Consider the following 16,667-nt stretch of genomic DNA (forward strand, 5'->3'; position numbering starts at 1 on the left):
ACTAACAATTTGTGGCCATCTTCCTTATAGTCGTCGGCCTTTTATATACCTTCTTCAATGAAATATTGATACAAATATATTTTCCATTTATTTATTTGGGGTGCTTGTTTTCTTCTTATTGAATTGTAAGAGTCCTTCCCATATTCTTGGTACAAGTCCTTTATTAGATACGGGTTTTGGAAATATTTTCTCAAAATCTGTTGCTCATCTTTATTTTCTTAAGAATTTTTTGAAATAGGCTTTAAAAAACAAACAATTCTGTAGATTGGCAATCTGGGTGGTTTTCCAACTGGTCTTACACGAGATTACTCATACAATTACAGATATCTTACAGCTTGACTGAAACTAAAAGGCCCCAAACAACCCTATTTACATGCTGGAAGTTGGTACTAGCTGTTATCTGACATACCTCTCCCACAGAGGCCTCTCCTCCTCTAGTAAGCTAGGCTGGACTTCTTCACAACATGGAGGTCTCAATGTTCTAAGAGACTGAAAGCAGACATTGTGATGCCTGTTAAATCCTAGTCTCAGAAATGTTACATCATTTGAGTTGCATATTTTTACCCTTTTTATTGTTCTTTTTTCACTCATGATTTTTCAAGTTCCTTTCTGGTATCATTTCCTTCTGTCTGAAGAAATTTCTTTAGCAAGAGTAGAGGAAGAGTAGGTCTGATGGCAACAAAATATCTTAGTTTTTCTTCATTTGGAAACATATATTTTAAAAATTATAAATTGACAATTTATAATTGTATATACATGAGGTAAAAGGGATGTTATGATTTAAAATACAATGTGGAATAATTAAATCAAGCTAATTAACATATATCCATCAACTCAAATACTTATTTTGTGATGAGAACATTTGAAATGTATTAGCAATTTTGAAATGTACAATACACCATTTTTAACTAAATTCACCATGCTGTGCAGTAGATCTTAAAAAAATCTTATTCCTCCTATCTAACTGAAATTTTGTAACCTTTGACCATCATCTCTCCATTTCTCTCACCACCACTGGCAGACTCTGTAACCACCATTCTAATTTGTGCTTCTATCAGTTTGACTTTTTTAGATTCCACATGTAAGTGAGATCATGTGGTATTTGTCTTTCTGTGCCTGGCTTATTTCAGTTAGCATAATGTTCTACATTTCCATCTATGTTGCTGCAAATGACAGAATATTCTTTTTGAAGACTGAATGGTATTCCGTTGTGTATGTATACCACATTTCTTCATTCACTCATCTGATGATTAACACTTAGGCTGATTTCATAACCCGGCTATTGTGAATAGTTCTGCAATGAATACGAGAGGGCAGACATCTTGTCAACAAACTGATTTCAAATATTTTGGGTAAATAACCAAAAGAGGGATTGCTAGATCATATGGTAAATCTATTTTCAGTTTTTTGAGGAACTGCCATATGGTTTTCCGTAATGTCTGTACTAATTTATATTCCCACCAGCAGTATACAAGGATTCCTTTTTCTGTACTTCCTCACCAACACTTGTTATCATTTGTCTTTTTGATCATAGCCATTCCAACAGGTGTAAGATTATATCTCATTGTGGGTTTAATTTGCATTTTCCTAATGATTAGCAATTTAAGCATTTTTTTTTGTATATTCATTGGTCATTTGTAGGTATTCTCATGATAAAGGTCTATTCAGATCCCTTACCAAATTTTTAATTGACTTTTAAGTTTTCTTGCTATTGGGTTGAGTTCCTTATGTATTTTGGATATTAACCCATTATCAAATGTATGACTTGCAAATATTTTTTCTCAATCTGTAGGTTGTCTCTTCATACTACTTGTTTCCTTTGTTGTGCAGAAGCTTTTTAGTTTGATGTAATGCCATTCATCTTTTCTTGCCAGTGCTTTGGGACTTAATACAAAAAATTATTGCCCAGATCAATGTCATGTAGTTTTCCCCATGTGTTTTCTTCAAGTAGTTTTACAGTTTCTAGTCTTACATTTAAGACTATAATCCCTTTTGAGTTTATTTTCATATATGTGTGAGATAAGGGCTTGATTCATTCTTCTGCATGTGAATATCTAGTTTTTCCAACACCATTTATTGAAGATACTATGTTTTCCCACTGTGTATTTTTGGCACATTTGTCAAAATTAATTTACTGTGCATGAATGAGTTCATTTCTGGGCTTTCTAGTTTGTTCCATTTGTCAATGTGCCCATTTTTGGTCAGTACCACATTGTCTTATTTGCTATAGCTTTGTGGTAAAGTTTGAAATCAGACAGTGCAATGCCTTCAGCTTTGTTCTTTTGCTCATGATTGCATAGTGATGCTTAAGTAAAACCAAAATTATCCTGGGAATATAAAAAATAATATATCTGTTTACATTTTGGTGTGGGATGAGTAGAATCTTGTTTTCAAATTCCTTGTTTGAAAGGCTATTAAGAAGAATAAATCCTCACTTAACAGTTTTCTAATTCCTTGGTGGTATCCTCTGTCCTTTGATAACATGTGAAAGTAGAGCACACTTTTCTATTTTTGTTCCTGCCGCACCCCTCATAATGTGAAGCACACATAGAGCACTCCCAGGGTCAGTGTGAGCCCAGCACCAGCTCAGGCTGCCGATGCTCCAGAGTCGGATTCCATCTTCCACTTAAATGGCAGCCACAGGTAGATGTGCCCATCACAACCAACTCTGTGTGTTCATAATCTCTGTTTATTCTACAAGTGGTTTCCACACAAAAAAATGGCACAAGGTTTCTCGGAAGACAACTACATAAAAATCAGCATACTTAAATTCACAGCAAATAATCAGACAATCGATGAAAATACTTACCCAAACACTAATTGTAGACTATGCCTTCTGAATATATTTGTCATAAACTTGGAGTAAGGAATCCTCACAGGAACTGAACAATTCGAAAAATGCAAAGCTGTTTGTTAGAATACTGGTGCTTTCGGGTAGAAACTCTCATCCATATCCTAGTAAGGTTGAAGTTGCACAGGTGTTTTCATTTGTCAAAACCCAGAAAACCATATGCTTTAGATTTGTGAATTATGTTGTATTATATGCAATCTTTCTTTTTAAAAATGAGCTGTAAGCAGTGTCCCAGACAGCAGCTCAGCCTCCAGGACTCTTTTCCAGCACGGCCAAAGACACCTCTTCACACAAGATGGTAGCAACAAATCGCAGGAGCAATCACACCAAATTCACAGAAGATCAACTGAAAATCCTTATCAATACCTTCAATCAAAAACCTTACCCAGGTTATGCTACCAAACAAAACCTTGCTTTAGAAATCAATACAGAAGAGTACAGAATCCAGATTTGGTTTCGGAATCAAAGAGCTAGGAATGGATTCCAGAAAAGACCAGAACCAGAGACTTTAGATTCAAGCCACAGCTATGGGCAAGATCAACCTGGTGTGGAGTTTCAAAGTAGAGAAGCCAGGCAGTGTTGTACCACCTATAGCACCTCTCAGTTACTCACTCTCATCAAGGCATTTATGAAAAATCCATACCCTGGGATTGATTCCAGAGAACAACTTGCTGAAGAAATTGGTGCTCCAGAGTCCAGAGTCCAAATTTGGTTCCCAAAATTGAAGATCTAGATTTCATCTCCAGAGAAAAGGGAACCTATTATGTCCTTAGAACAAGAAGACCAGGGGCAAGGTTTCTGAGGGACTTCAAGGTACAGAAGATACACAAAATGGCACCAACCTCACTAGCACTCTCATTTCTCTAGAGCCAGAACATGGTGAACACAGTCAAGTTCAGTGTATTGGATATTATCAACTTGGGCCCTAAATCTCTCTCACAGTCTTCCTGGGAGTCTATCCTTCTGCTGAAAGTGCAAGTTAAGCTTTCTGAAGATGGTAAAGAACTTGGCCGGGTGTGGTGGCTCACGCTTGTAATCTCAGCACTTTGGGAGGCTGAGGCAGGAAGATTGCTTGAGCTCAGGAGTTCGAAACCAGTCTGGGCAGCATAGTAAAACCCTGTCTCTATTATAAAAACAAAATAAATAAAAAGGACTGTAGGAGGCCGAGACAGGTACAGGAGGCACCACACTACCCTATTGACACAGCCTGGATCCAGAGTTCAGCAGACCTTGAGACAATGAAAATAAACTTAGTAATAATCATTTTTCAATCATTGCAGTAATTATTGATTTGGACAAAAATCTGTTGACGTCAAAACCTTAAAGTGACGCTGCTCTGCCTATGGAGTAGCCATTCTTTTATTGCTTTAGTTTCTTAATAAATTTTCTTTCACTTTAAAAAAACTTATATTTCAATGAAGAATGAGATATATACCTCATCTCAAAGAATCTTCTCACACACACTTATTAATTGTAATTAAGGAAAATCAGTAATTTTGCAGTGGAGAAATATGGCCAACTCCACCTTAACCAAGTGGCTGAAAGTCACTGCACCAGTAATGGCACAAACCAACATGAGATGCTTCCTGATATGATACACTAAAAAGGGCACAATCTCTTCTGCATGTTGCTGACAAAAAGTGGGTAAGCTGAAACTGAAACTAACAATTAGGCAATGTCAAGCAAACACAAATTCAGGTTGACAGTCTGCAAAGTAACATCCGTGTACTCTTCAACAATGGATTGATCCTAGCTACTCAGGAATCTGAGGCAGGAGGATTGCTTGAGGCCAGGAGTTCCAGATCAGCCTGGGCAACATGATGAGACCCCATCTCTACAAACATCACTGACTACACTGTGCTCTGCCCAGGGAGTATCCAGCACAGGCTGAATGCTCTTCTATGCCCGGTTCATGTAAGGCTGGGGAACAATGACAATTTTAGTGAATCCACATGCTCTGACTACATTTCATTTCACCAATGAAAGTCATTTTCTAATATTAATTATGCTACTTGAAAGTTACTTGTTTCACTAATGAAAACCCATTTTTGACATTCAATATGTTCATTTGCAAAATATTAAAACAATTTTTTATAAATGTATTTATTGTTATTTTTAAAATTCTGGTTAAATACATGAAACATAAAATTTCCCACTTTTTTTTTTTTTTTTTTGAGACAGAGTCTTACGCTGTTGTCCAGGCTGCAGTGCAGTGATGCAATCTCAGCTCACTGCAGCCTCCACCTCCTGGGTTCAAGCAATTCTCTTAACTCAGCCTCCCGTGTAGCTGGGACTACAGGCACACACCACCATACTCAGCTAATTTTTGCATTTTTAGTAGAGATGGGGTTATGCCCTGTTGGCCAGGCTGGAAAATATACCATCTTAATCGTTGTAAGTATACAGTTTAATAGCATCGAATGCATTCACATTGTTGTGCAACCATCACCACCATCTATCTTCAGAACTCTTTTCATCTTGCAAAATGGAAACTCTGTCCCCATTAAACAGTAACTGCCCATTCTCTCCTTCCCCGAACCCCTGGCAATCATCATTCTACTTTCTGTCTATGAAGGTGATGATTTTCACTACTTCATTAAGTGGAATCAGACAATACTTGCCCTTTTGTGATTGTCCCATTTTACTTGGCATAATGTCCTCAAGGTTCATCCCAAGTGATATGAGACGAGGCTTTTTCTGGCCATCTTCTTCCTCCAGATCTAAATAATTTCATGCAGCTTTTAGATAGATTAGAAACATAATTTTACTATGGTAAACACAAAATAGTTTTAAGAGAAAAATGGACCTGATGTCTACCATCAAAAACAACAGCTTAATCAAAAACAATACTATGATCAAAAGTCAGAGTTTAGGCTCTACCATCTTCATTGTCTGAATTCAAGAAATTCACTCATATTGTGGCACATGTTATAATTTTCTACCTTTTTAATGCTGAATTCCTTCACATGTATATACCACCTTTTGTTTATGCACTCATCATTTGATGAACACTTGAGTTGCTCTGTTTTGGCTTATTGTGAATACAGCTGCTATGAACATGGGTGTTTGAATATCTCTCTGTGACCCTGCTTTCAATTCATTTGGGGAAATATCCAGAAGTGGGATGGCTGGGTCATGTGGTAATTTAATTTTAATTTTTTGAGAAACTGCCCTATTGACTTGCAAAATGTGAATTTTTGATGGCAATAATAACAGATGAACTTATATTTGTTGCCCCAGTGTATTAGTCTGTTTTCACACTGCTATACAGAACTACTTGAGACTGGGTAATTTATATGAAGAAAAGAGGTTTAATTGACTCACAGTACTTCAGGCTTAACAGGAAGCATGACTAGGAGGCCTCAGGAAATTTACAATCATGTGGGAGGAAGAGGGGAAGCAAGCACATCTTACTACTGCGGAGCAGGAGAGTGAAAGGGAAAGTGCCACACAATTTCAAACAACCAGGTCTCGGGAGAACTCACTATCACAAGAACAACAAGAGGGAAATCAGCCCCCACGATCCAATCACCTCCCACCAGGCCCCTCCCCCAACACATGGGGATTACATTCAAGATGAGATTTCAGTGGGGACACAGAGCCAAGCCATATCACACAGTGTGTGGCCCTTTCTGATTAAGTACTGCTGATTGCCTCTGGGCTGGGCATTCTAGAGAGCAGGTGAGAACTGATTATCCCTAGAATGCAAGCATAAACTCATTGCCCTTACATAATATCCCATTGTACTGAGATATTACAGCGTTAACTCACAGCCAGATGATGCCCTGAATTCCCAGACAGATCAGGAAGCTCTTTAAGGATAGAGATCAAGTCTAGTAGTTCTTTACTTTCCTTTGCGTTGTGATACTCAGTTAAATGTGTCAGAGAGGTGAGAAAGAGATCTGACTCAGATGGAAAATCCAAATTCTGGTATTGTGTTTTTTCTTTCTCATACAGAGGATTCTTGCACAAGCTGACGATTTCCTTATCCTCACAACAGCAGAAGTCTCCTACTGAACAAACTGACTGAAGGAGGATTTATGTGGGATAATACAGCTGAAAGCTTCTGTTCATCTCCCATGTATGGGTATTATCATTTACTGGTTGGTGGTTTTCTGAGAGAGAGGGGACTTATTTTATTTTATTTATTTATTTAAGTAGAGACAGGATCTTGCTGTGTTGCCCAGGCTAGAGTTCAGTGATGCCATTGTGCTCATGGCAGCATTGAACTCCTGGACTTGAGCCATCCTCCCACCTTAGCCTCCAGAATAGCTGAGACTACAGAGCATGCCACCATGCCCAGCAAATTTTTCTACTTTTTGTAGAGATGGGGTCTCACTATGTTGCTCAGGCTGTTCTCGAACACCTGGCCTCAACTGATCCTCTTGCCTTGGCCTCCCAAAGTGTTGAGATTATAGGCATGAGTCACCACACCTGGCCAGGACCTCCTGGTTTCAGGATTTGCATCCAGCTCCTGCTGTCCCCCAAGCACCTGGGCTATTCCTCCATGTAGTGAAAAGTGGGGCACAAGCTCTTCATTGGTCATTTTGCTGCTGCAGAAGTCCTCACCCTGTACTCTTTTAAGTCTCTCTTCTTTCTCAGGTCTGATCATGCAGTTTGATTGGGGTAGGGGAGGGGAGGAGAGGGAAAGGAAGTAAGAGGTCAAGGAGGCAGACGAAGTTTCCTTTCCTCTTTGAATTTTGAGATGGCCGATCAAACTGCCGCCTCCATCTGCCTCTGTTGCTTGGCTTCATCTTACTCTCCAATTAATAATGATTCTGCTGGGCGCAGTGGCTCATGCCTATAATCCCAGCGCTTCGGGACACCGAGGCAGGAGGATCGCTTGGGGCCAGGAGTTTGAGACCAGTGTGGGCAACATAGTGAGACCTCATCTCTACAAAAAAATTAAAAAAGAAAACAGCAGCTGGGCAAGGTGGCTCATGCCTGTAATCCCAGCACTTTGGGAGGCCGAGGCGGGTGGATCACAAGGTCAGGAGATTGAGACCATCCTGGCCAACATGGTGAAACCCTGTCTCTACTAAAAATACAAAAATTAGCTGAGTGTGGTGGCATGTGCCTGTAGTTCCAGCTACCTGGGAGGCTGAGGCAGGAGAATCACTTGAGCCCAGGAGGCAGAGACTGCAGTGAGCCAAGATGGTGCCACTGCACTCCAGCCCAGTGACAGAGCAGGATTCCTTCTCAAAAAAAAAAAAAAAAAAAAAAAAAGAAAGAAAGAAAAAATAGCCAGGCTTAGTGGCATAGCCTGTAGTCCCAGTTACTTGGGAGGCTGAGGTGCTTGGGAGGTTGAGGTGGGAGGATCGCTTACCGGGAAGTTCAAAGCTGCAGTGAGCCATTATGGCACCACTGCATTCCAGACTGGGCAATAGAATGAGACGCTGTCATTCCCTCTCACACACACATATACACACACACACACACACACACACACACCCCAACAAAAATGATTGTAATCAGTACTTAAGCTTGTATCAGATCAAATGACAGAAACCTGAACATTTGGCCCTGCAGACTGCAGGCTCACACTGAGGTCTGCTTGCAGGGACTCTGGCTAGGATTTTCTGGAAAGAAAAAAATAAGCCATCTCATTTTCGTTTTTAATTAATGCAGTCACCAGTTTTCCATTCCAAAGTGTCACAAGCAGGAAATCAAAGAAGGTCTTGTATAAATAATAAGAAAAAGAGGTTCTATTAGTAATGGAAAGCATTTTCAAGGAGAGCTCGACAGAGCGCTGACAGTCTCCACACTTCCTTCAGGTGAAACCTCTCAAAAATCATAATATAAATTATAGATATGTCCAAGGCTTTTTAGGATAAGATATTCAAAGCCTAATTTATTTTTATTTATTTATTTATTTTGAGACGGAGTCTCGCTCTGTCGCCCAGGCTGGAGTGCAGTGGTGCAATCTTGGCTTATTGCAAGCTCCGCCTCCTGAGTTCACGCCATTCTCCTGCCTCAGCCTCCTGAGTAGCTGGGACTACAGGCACGCACCACCATGCCTGGCTAATTTTTTTTTTTTGTATGTTTTTAGTAGAGACAGGGTTTCACCATGTTAGCCAGGATGGTCTCAATCTCCTGATCTTGTGATCCACCTGCCTTGGCCTCCCAAAGTGCTGGGATTACAGGCTTGAGCCACAGCATCTGGCCTTAAAAGCCTCATTTAAATAGTGTCTTAAGTCAAGAGAAAAAAATACAGAAGAGCCTCTTATCTAGGTCATAACACAAATTCTTCTAATTCGGCCAAAATGAATAAAACTTTTAGCTTTTTTCTGATTGGTTTTCATTTTAGCTTAGTTACAATTTTGAGAAGGAGTCTGTGAAGGATTATTCTAGGGATTTATTTTTGTTCCCTCATAGTTTCTCTGAAAAACTTGATCAAGGAGGAGGAAAGGGTGATCCTGGTTCATTGGACCTGTCAGATCTGAATCCTCAGCTGGAGAAGGGACGGATTCCCTGCGTCTTCTCCAGCAGCTTGCCGCAGTGAGTATGAACTATCCGTCATGGGGATGTAGAGCTGTGCGCTCAGTCCCCTTTGGGGCTGGTTGGTTTCCTCTGGGTTTGTTGTGTTAAGCCTGCTGAAATGTGCTAGCTGAAGCATGCCACCTTTAACTCCTGTGCTCACAGTGAAATGTCTCTCTAGAACTTGCCAAGACAATGCAAGCTAATATTCACTTCAAATGGCAACAAGCCCTGAGCATTAGTTGCTATTTCCATTTTTATTCTTCCAGAAGAGGTTTCTTCACTCACCACCATCCTCAGCTAACAAACCCCATGACGTCATTGTGTTTCTCACCTGCGACTCCTCCCTCGCTTTAGCAGATTTGGGAGTAGACTTGAAGTGAAAGCCATCACGTGACAGGCAGTCCACAAGAGTCCCCTGGGATGCCATTGTTTGCTGGGAGTGTTGTGTCTTGATGTACATCATCTTGTGTGCTTATCCCAGTCACCAGAGGAGGTTGGCAAGGAGGGAAACTTTTTTGTTATCCCAACTTTACATTAGGAGAAGCTGCTGAGGGTAGCATGGCTGGCAAATGGCAAGCTGACCTCTGAATGAGGAGAGATTTTCCTACTTCTGGTCTAGGCCTGCTTTCATGAGATGATGTTGCCTCTTAGAAACTGGTGTTAGGAGATGTGAAAGGATGTATGGTTGATATGAAATTAAAAGACCCAGGTTTGCATGCAGCTCTGACCACTTACTACTCATATGACCTGAATATTTGTTGTTTGTTTGAGACAAGAGTCTCACTCTGTTGCATAGGCTGGAGTGTGCAGTGGCATGATTATAGCTCACTGCAGCCTCAAACTCCTGGACTCAAGTGATCCTCCTGCCTTAGTCTCCAAGAACTAAGACTACAGGTTCATGCCAAATGCCTGGCTAATTTTAAACTTTTTTTTTTTTTTTTTTTTGAGACGGACTCTCGCTGTGTCCCCCAGGCTGGAGTGCAGTGGCGCGATCTCAGCTCACTGCAAGCTCCACCTCCCGGGTTCACGCCATTCTCCTGCCTCAGCCTCCTGAGTAGCTGGGACTACAGGTGCCCGCCACCACACCTGGCTAATTTTTTGTACTTTTAGTAGAGACGGGGTTTCACCGTGTTAGCCAGGATGGATGGTCTCCATCTCCTGACCTCATGATCTGCCCGCTTCGGCCTCCCCTTTTTTTTTTTTTTTTTTAAAGATGAAGTTTCACTCTCGTTGCCCAGCCTGGAGTGCAGTGGCATGATTTCGGCTCACTGCAACCTCTGCCTCTTGGGTTCAAGCAATTCTCCGGCCTCGGCATCCCGAGGAGCTGGGATTACAGGTGCCTACCACACCTAGCTAATTTTTGTATTTTTAGTAGAGATGGAGTTTCATCATGTTGGACAGGCTGGTCTTGAATTCCTGACTTCAGGTGATCCACCCACCTCAGCCTCCCAAAGTGCTGGGATGCCGCTGTGCACAGCCAAATATTTTTTAAAATTACTTTTTTCATACAGAGTCTCACTACATTGCCCAGGTTGGTCTCGAGCTCCTGACCTCAAGCGATCCTCCCAAACTGCTGGGATTACAAGTGTGAACCACCACACGGCCTGATCCAAGCATTTAAACCCCTTGAGATTTCCATTTCCTGTCATTCGAGAACATACTATTTCTACTCCATATGATCACAGAGGAGACTGAATTTAAACATGCTCAGTGATAGCTTTTAAATATCCCTTTATTCCCCAATAAAACCCACAAGGCTATTACACATTTTGAAGTTGCCTGGATTTTGCAATGAAGTACATTAATTAGCTACTCTCTGTACAAGGAAGTGGTTTCAAAGGGTGAATGGAAGAAAGCCTGGGTCAAGAGCTCTGAGAACGCTGCTGCCCTGGCATCACTACAGCAATGACAAAAGAGCAGAACCTTCCTAAAGTAAATTAGGAAACTCCCCATGCTACCACGTAGTTCTTTTATTTGTAAATGAGGAGTGGAATAATTAAAGAAAAATCACAACTGCATTCTTAGAATGTGAATTCACTGATTTGCCAACAGATACTTATTGATTATGCAATATGTACCAGGCATTATTCCGGGGACAAGTAGTAAGCAGGACAGACAGCTACTTTCTCTTATGAGTCTTCCATTCCAGTGCAGAAACAGAGATAATAAAGAAATAACGGGCTGGGTGTGGTGGCTCACACCTGTAATCTCAGCACTTTGTGAGCTCAAGGTGGGTGGATCACCTGAGGTCAGAAGTTTGAGACCAGCCTGACCAATATGATGAAACCCTGTCTCTACTAAAAATACAAAAATCAGACAGGTGTGATGGCGTGCGATTGTAGTCCCAGCTACTCAGCAGCCTGAGACAGGATAATTGCTTGAACCAGGGAGGTGGAGGTTGCAGTGAGCCTAGATAGCAGCAATGCACTCCAGCCTGGGAGATAGAGCAAGACTGTCTCAAAAAAAAAAAAAGGAAGAAAGAAAGAAGAAAGAAAGTACATAAGAAATCATGGTGTTATAATGAAAACAATGAAACAAATGAAAACAAAACAGTGTGATATCAGTTTAAATGACTGGGAAATTTCTTTAGGCTGGAAAGCAAGATAAAACTTTCCTAAGGGGGTGTTCTTTGAACGTCATCCTGAATGATAAAGAGACAGCCCTGTGAGCCTTGGGGAAGAGTGTGGCATCCAGTGGACAGAAGCCCTGAAGTGGGCATTCTAAAGACATGGCTAATTGAAAAGTGGTATTTGTCCTTGAATATATTGCGATACCCAGAAGGCAAATGTATTTTCACACACAGGGACAGGCACATTGACATCTCAGAAACTCAGATGTGGTGCACAGTTTCTGGTCCTGCCTAAGAAGACAAAGTGGTATGGAGTGTCTGTAAATAACACAATTTCGTGTGGCAGATGCCTTCATAGTCCCCAGTGAGGGACAGTGGTATGTGTTGTGATTAGGTGAGTTGGGCTTCCTGAAGGGGGTGAATTATTCTCTGTGTTTAGAAAGTGAAGGGCAGAGAGAAGCTGTGAAAGTCACTTGGGTCGAATGCGGACCAAAACTTGGCTGTAGCAAGAGGCAAACAATGTTTGGGGGCCAGTGAGCACATAGGTTTGGCTGAAGTAGAAGGTTTCCAAGGGACTAAAGAGAAATGGCTGGAGTGGAAAGGGAAGGGGTGTTTGTGGAGGAGGTCCAAGGGTGAGCTGTGGCAGTTGGATTTTATAGGACGAGCAGTGGAGAGCCTTGGTAGTGCTAAGAGATGGACTTTCTGAAGAGAGGAAGTCTAAAAATGTCCATCTCTCTGTGGGAGGATACTCACAGCTGTTCCCTGCCTCCGGCCCCTTGGCCACCCCCACTTCTTCCCCCACCACTCTGCCCAGTACGGACTCATTCCTCATTTGTCCAGTTTAATATGCTTCTCCTTCCAGATGTAAGCAACCCCTTCCCTGAGTGCCCAGGTTTATAATGGGAAGGCTGCGATGACAACAACATAGCAGAAATAGCCAATAGAATTTAAACCCATCCATGCTAGAAAAACCTATGGTTTTGAGTGTCTATAAATTAGTGGAAATCAGGGAGAAACCTCACCTCATGCTCAGGTCAGTCCTGGAAGGTAAACAAGTGTTCTCATCTGACAGAATACAAAGGATCCAAAACCAGCCTGGCAGTCAGCATCTGGTAGACATTGGTCAGGAATTGGGTTATTGCTCCTCAAGAAGAAAAGTTGCTTGGCCATACTGCTCACTTAAAAGCTGTTCTTGTTTTTTGTTTTTTCCAAGACAGGGTCTCACTCTGTCACCCAGGCTGGAGTGCAGTGGTGCAATCATAGCTCACTGTTGTCTCCAAATCCTAGGCTCAAGCAATCCCCCTCCCTCAGTCTCCTGAACAGCTGGGACTACAAGTGCACGCCACCAGGTCCTGCTGATTTTTAAATGTTTTTGTAGAGACTGGGTCTTGCTATGTTGCCCAGGCTGGTATTGAATTCCCGGTCTCTAGCTATTCTCCCACCTTGGCCTCTCAGACATGTTGGGATTACAGGTGTGAGCCACTATGCCCAGCTGAGAGCCGTGTTTTCTCATTTCTAAACTGCCTTGCATTTGTGCACCTTCCCTCTTTCTTATTATTAATCTGTCATCTGGTGATTATGCTTGCGTTGAAATTCAGTCCCACCAAATTTCCAAAGCCCTGCCAACCTCAAGCAGAGACTAGAAGGGGTAACTGGGCCCTGTTACTTTACCTCTTTATCCATTTCCCTTTTAGTAGAGATGTATTTAAGCCTCAAACCTGAAATTCGGGAAGAAAATAATATTAATTAACTATAATTATCACTTTCCAGTCACTTTACAAATCCTATTTCTCTTCTCTGTCATTCATTCAAAAAATAAGTGGCTTGCTTTTAAAATTCATTTGTTTTAGTTAGCAGTTTTATTCAGGAATTTGAAGGAGGGTTCTTAAAGAAGTGAGAAATGGCACATCAAAATTTCAGTTATTTTCCCATGCTTGCTCTGCAACTGTAGGTGACTGGTGATTCTTCAGTGAAGAGGAAGATACAACTTCTGAAGGCTGCTGCAGTCTTCTTAGCAGCTATTGAGAGGCAAATGTATGTCGTAAGTCTTAGCTATATAATACTCATCTCTATATCTACATGATTGTAATTAAGCAGCACATATTATACTAAATGATTACCAAAAGGAACATAAAATTGATTTCTGCTGATTTTTTAAAAAAGTAAACTCAAGTGAATTACATTCTATCTGAAAAGCACTGAATCATTTCATGTGAGGATTTTTGTTTTAATTCCCTGATAAGGCAAAATTACAAAGTAGGTTAGCTATATACCTCTTACATCTTCTTTGGGAGCCTTTGTCTTAGTTCGTTTTCCATTGCTATAACAGAATACCATAGACTGGGTTATTTATAAAGAAAATAAATTTAATTCTGGAGGCTGGGTAGTCCGGGAGCATGGCACTGGCATCTGGTGAGGACCTTCTTGCTGTATCCTAACATGACGGAAGGGCAAATGAGCCAATGAGACAGAAAAAGGCTCCAGGAGCTGGACTCACTTTATAACAACCCACTCTTGGAATAACAAACCCATTCCCATGATAATGACATTGATTCATTCATAAGGGCTCTGTCCTCATGACCCAGTCACCTCTTATTAGAACCCACCTCCCAATACTGTTATATTGAGGATTAAGTTTCTAACACAAGTTTCTAACTTTTACGAAACACATTCACACCTTAGCAGCTCTGCCTGTCAATGCTGAAATTTATTTTCTGTGCTGAGTGCTCTAATTCTGCCTAAATCCATCTGGACAGACAAATGATTAATTATTTCAACAAATAGTTGAATGCATATTCTGAGCCAGGTGATCTGATAAACCAGTTCACCCAGAAGTGAACAGCAGTAACAAGTAATCTCTCTGAGGGCTATTTGATTTTTTTTTGGCTTTGTGTTTTGATTTTGTTTTTCTTATTTTAAAATTAAAATTAACATTTTTAATTTTTATGGGTACATAGTAGATATATATATTTATGTGGTACATGAGCTATTTTGATACAGGCATACAATGTGTAATAATCATACTAGGGTAAATGGGGTATTCTTTACCTCAAGCATTTATCATTTCTTTGTGTTACAAACATTCCAATTATACTCTTTTGGTTATTTTAAAATGTACAGTAAATTATTGTTGATTGTAAGCACCCTGTTGTGCTATCAAATACTAGATCTTATTAATTCCATCTAACTATATTTTCATCACCATTAACCATCCTCACTCCCCCGCCCCCACTCCACCACCCTTCATACCTCTGGTAACCACCATTCTATTCTCTATCTCTGTGAATTCAATTGTTTTAATTTTTAGGTCCCACGAATTAGGGAGAATACGTGGAGTTTGACTATCTGTGTTTGGCTTATTTCACTTAATGTAATGTTCTCTAGTTCCATCCATGTTGTTGAAATGACAAGATCTCTTTTTTTTATGGCTTTTTATTCTTTTTTATAGTACTGCATTGTCATTATGTACCACATTTTCTTTATCCATTCATCTGCTGATGGACACTTAGGCTGCTTCCAAATTTTGGCTATTGTGGAGAGTTCTGCAATAAACATGGTGTATATATATCTCTTCAGTATACTAATTTCTTTTGGATATACATCTAGCAGTGGGATTGCTGGATCTTATGGTAGTTCTCTTTTTAGTTTTTAGAGGAAGCTCCAAACTGTTCTCCTTAGTGGCTGTACTAATTTACATTCCCACCAGCAGTGTATGAGGGTTCCCTTTTCTCCGCACCCTTGACAGCATTTGCTATTGCCTATCTTTTGGATAAAAGCCATTTTAACTGGGGTGAGATGATATCTCATTGTATTTTGATTTGCATTTCTCTGATGATCAATGATGTTGAGCAACTTTTCATATGCCTGTTTGCCATCTGTATGTCTTCTTTTGAGAAATGCCTATTCAGATGCTTGGCTCATTTTAAATGAGATTATTAGATATTTTTCATGTTGAGTTGTTTGTGCTCCTTATATATTCTGGTTATTAATCTTTTGTAAAATGGATACTTTGCAAATATTCTCTCCCATTCTGAGGGTTGTCTCTTCAGTTTGTTGATTGTTTCCTTTGCTGTGCAGAAGCTTTTTAACTTGATGTAATCTCATTTGTCCATGTTTGCTTTGGTTACCTGTGCTTTTATTACTCAATAAATCTTTGCCTAGACCAATGTCCTGGAGTTTCCCCAGTGTTTTCTTGTAGTAGTTTCATAGTTTGAGGTCATGGATTTAAGTCTTTATTTTGATTTGATTTTTGTATATAGTGGGAGATAGGGGTTTTAGTTTCATTCTTCTGCATATAGATATCGAGTTTTTGCAGCACCATTTATTGAAGAGACTGTTGTTTCCCCAACATATGTTCTTGCTGATGTCCCCACACTTAAAACAAAAGATCAGTTTCTCAGAAATTATATACTTGGTTTATCTTCCACTTTCCCTCAAAACTAAAAGTCTTTTAGCACAGGTACCACCCTTAAAATTTCCGGTAAACCAGCACCAGCCAGAGGATCACGTTCTCATCAAAGGGTGGAAAGAAGGGAAACTCAAGCCAGCCTGGGAAGGACCCTACCTTGTGCTGCTAACCACCGAGACTGCTGTTCGCACATCGGAAAGGGAATGTACACACCACACCTGAGTCAAACAAGCACCATTATCATCAGAATCATGGGCCATTGTTTCTGGATCAAGCCCTACCAAATTAAAGCTAAGAAAAGCTTAGTCTATCTGTCTTTTCCTTTTCTTTCCTCACCCAGTGCCTATATCCATTACTAT

General features: G+C 40.5%; 1 pseudogene across 1 annotated transcript; it reads left to right on the forward strand.

Moving 5' to 3' along the window:
• Window positions 1–2,630: 2,630 nt before the first annotated feature.
• Window positions 2,631–3,979, forward strand: LOC101176390 (annotated as a pseudogene). Its single transcript, XR_004026675.1, has 2 exons — window positions 2,631–2,643; window positions 3,079–3,979. The product of XR_004026675.1 is annotated as a double homeobox protein A-like (transcript).
• The last annotated feature ends 12,688 nt before the right edge of the window (window positions 3,980–16,667 follow it).

This window comes from Nomascus leucogenys, chromosome 18 (assembly GCF_006542625.1).
Source record: "Nomascus leucogenys isolate Asia chromosome 18, Asia_NLE_v1, whole genome shotgun sequence".
In the NCBI taxonomy this organism is placed as follows: Eukaryota; Metazoa; Chordata; class Mammalia; order Primates; family Hylobatidae; genus Nomascus; species Nomascus leucogenys.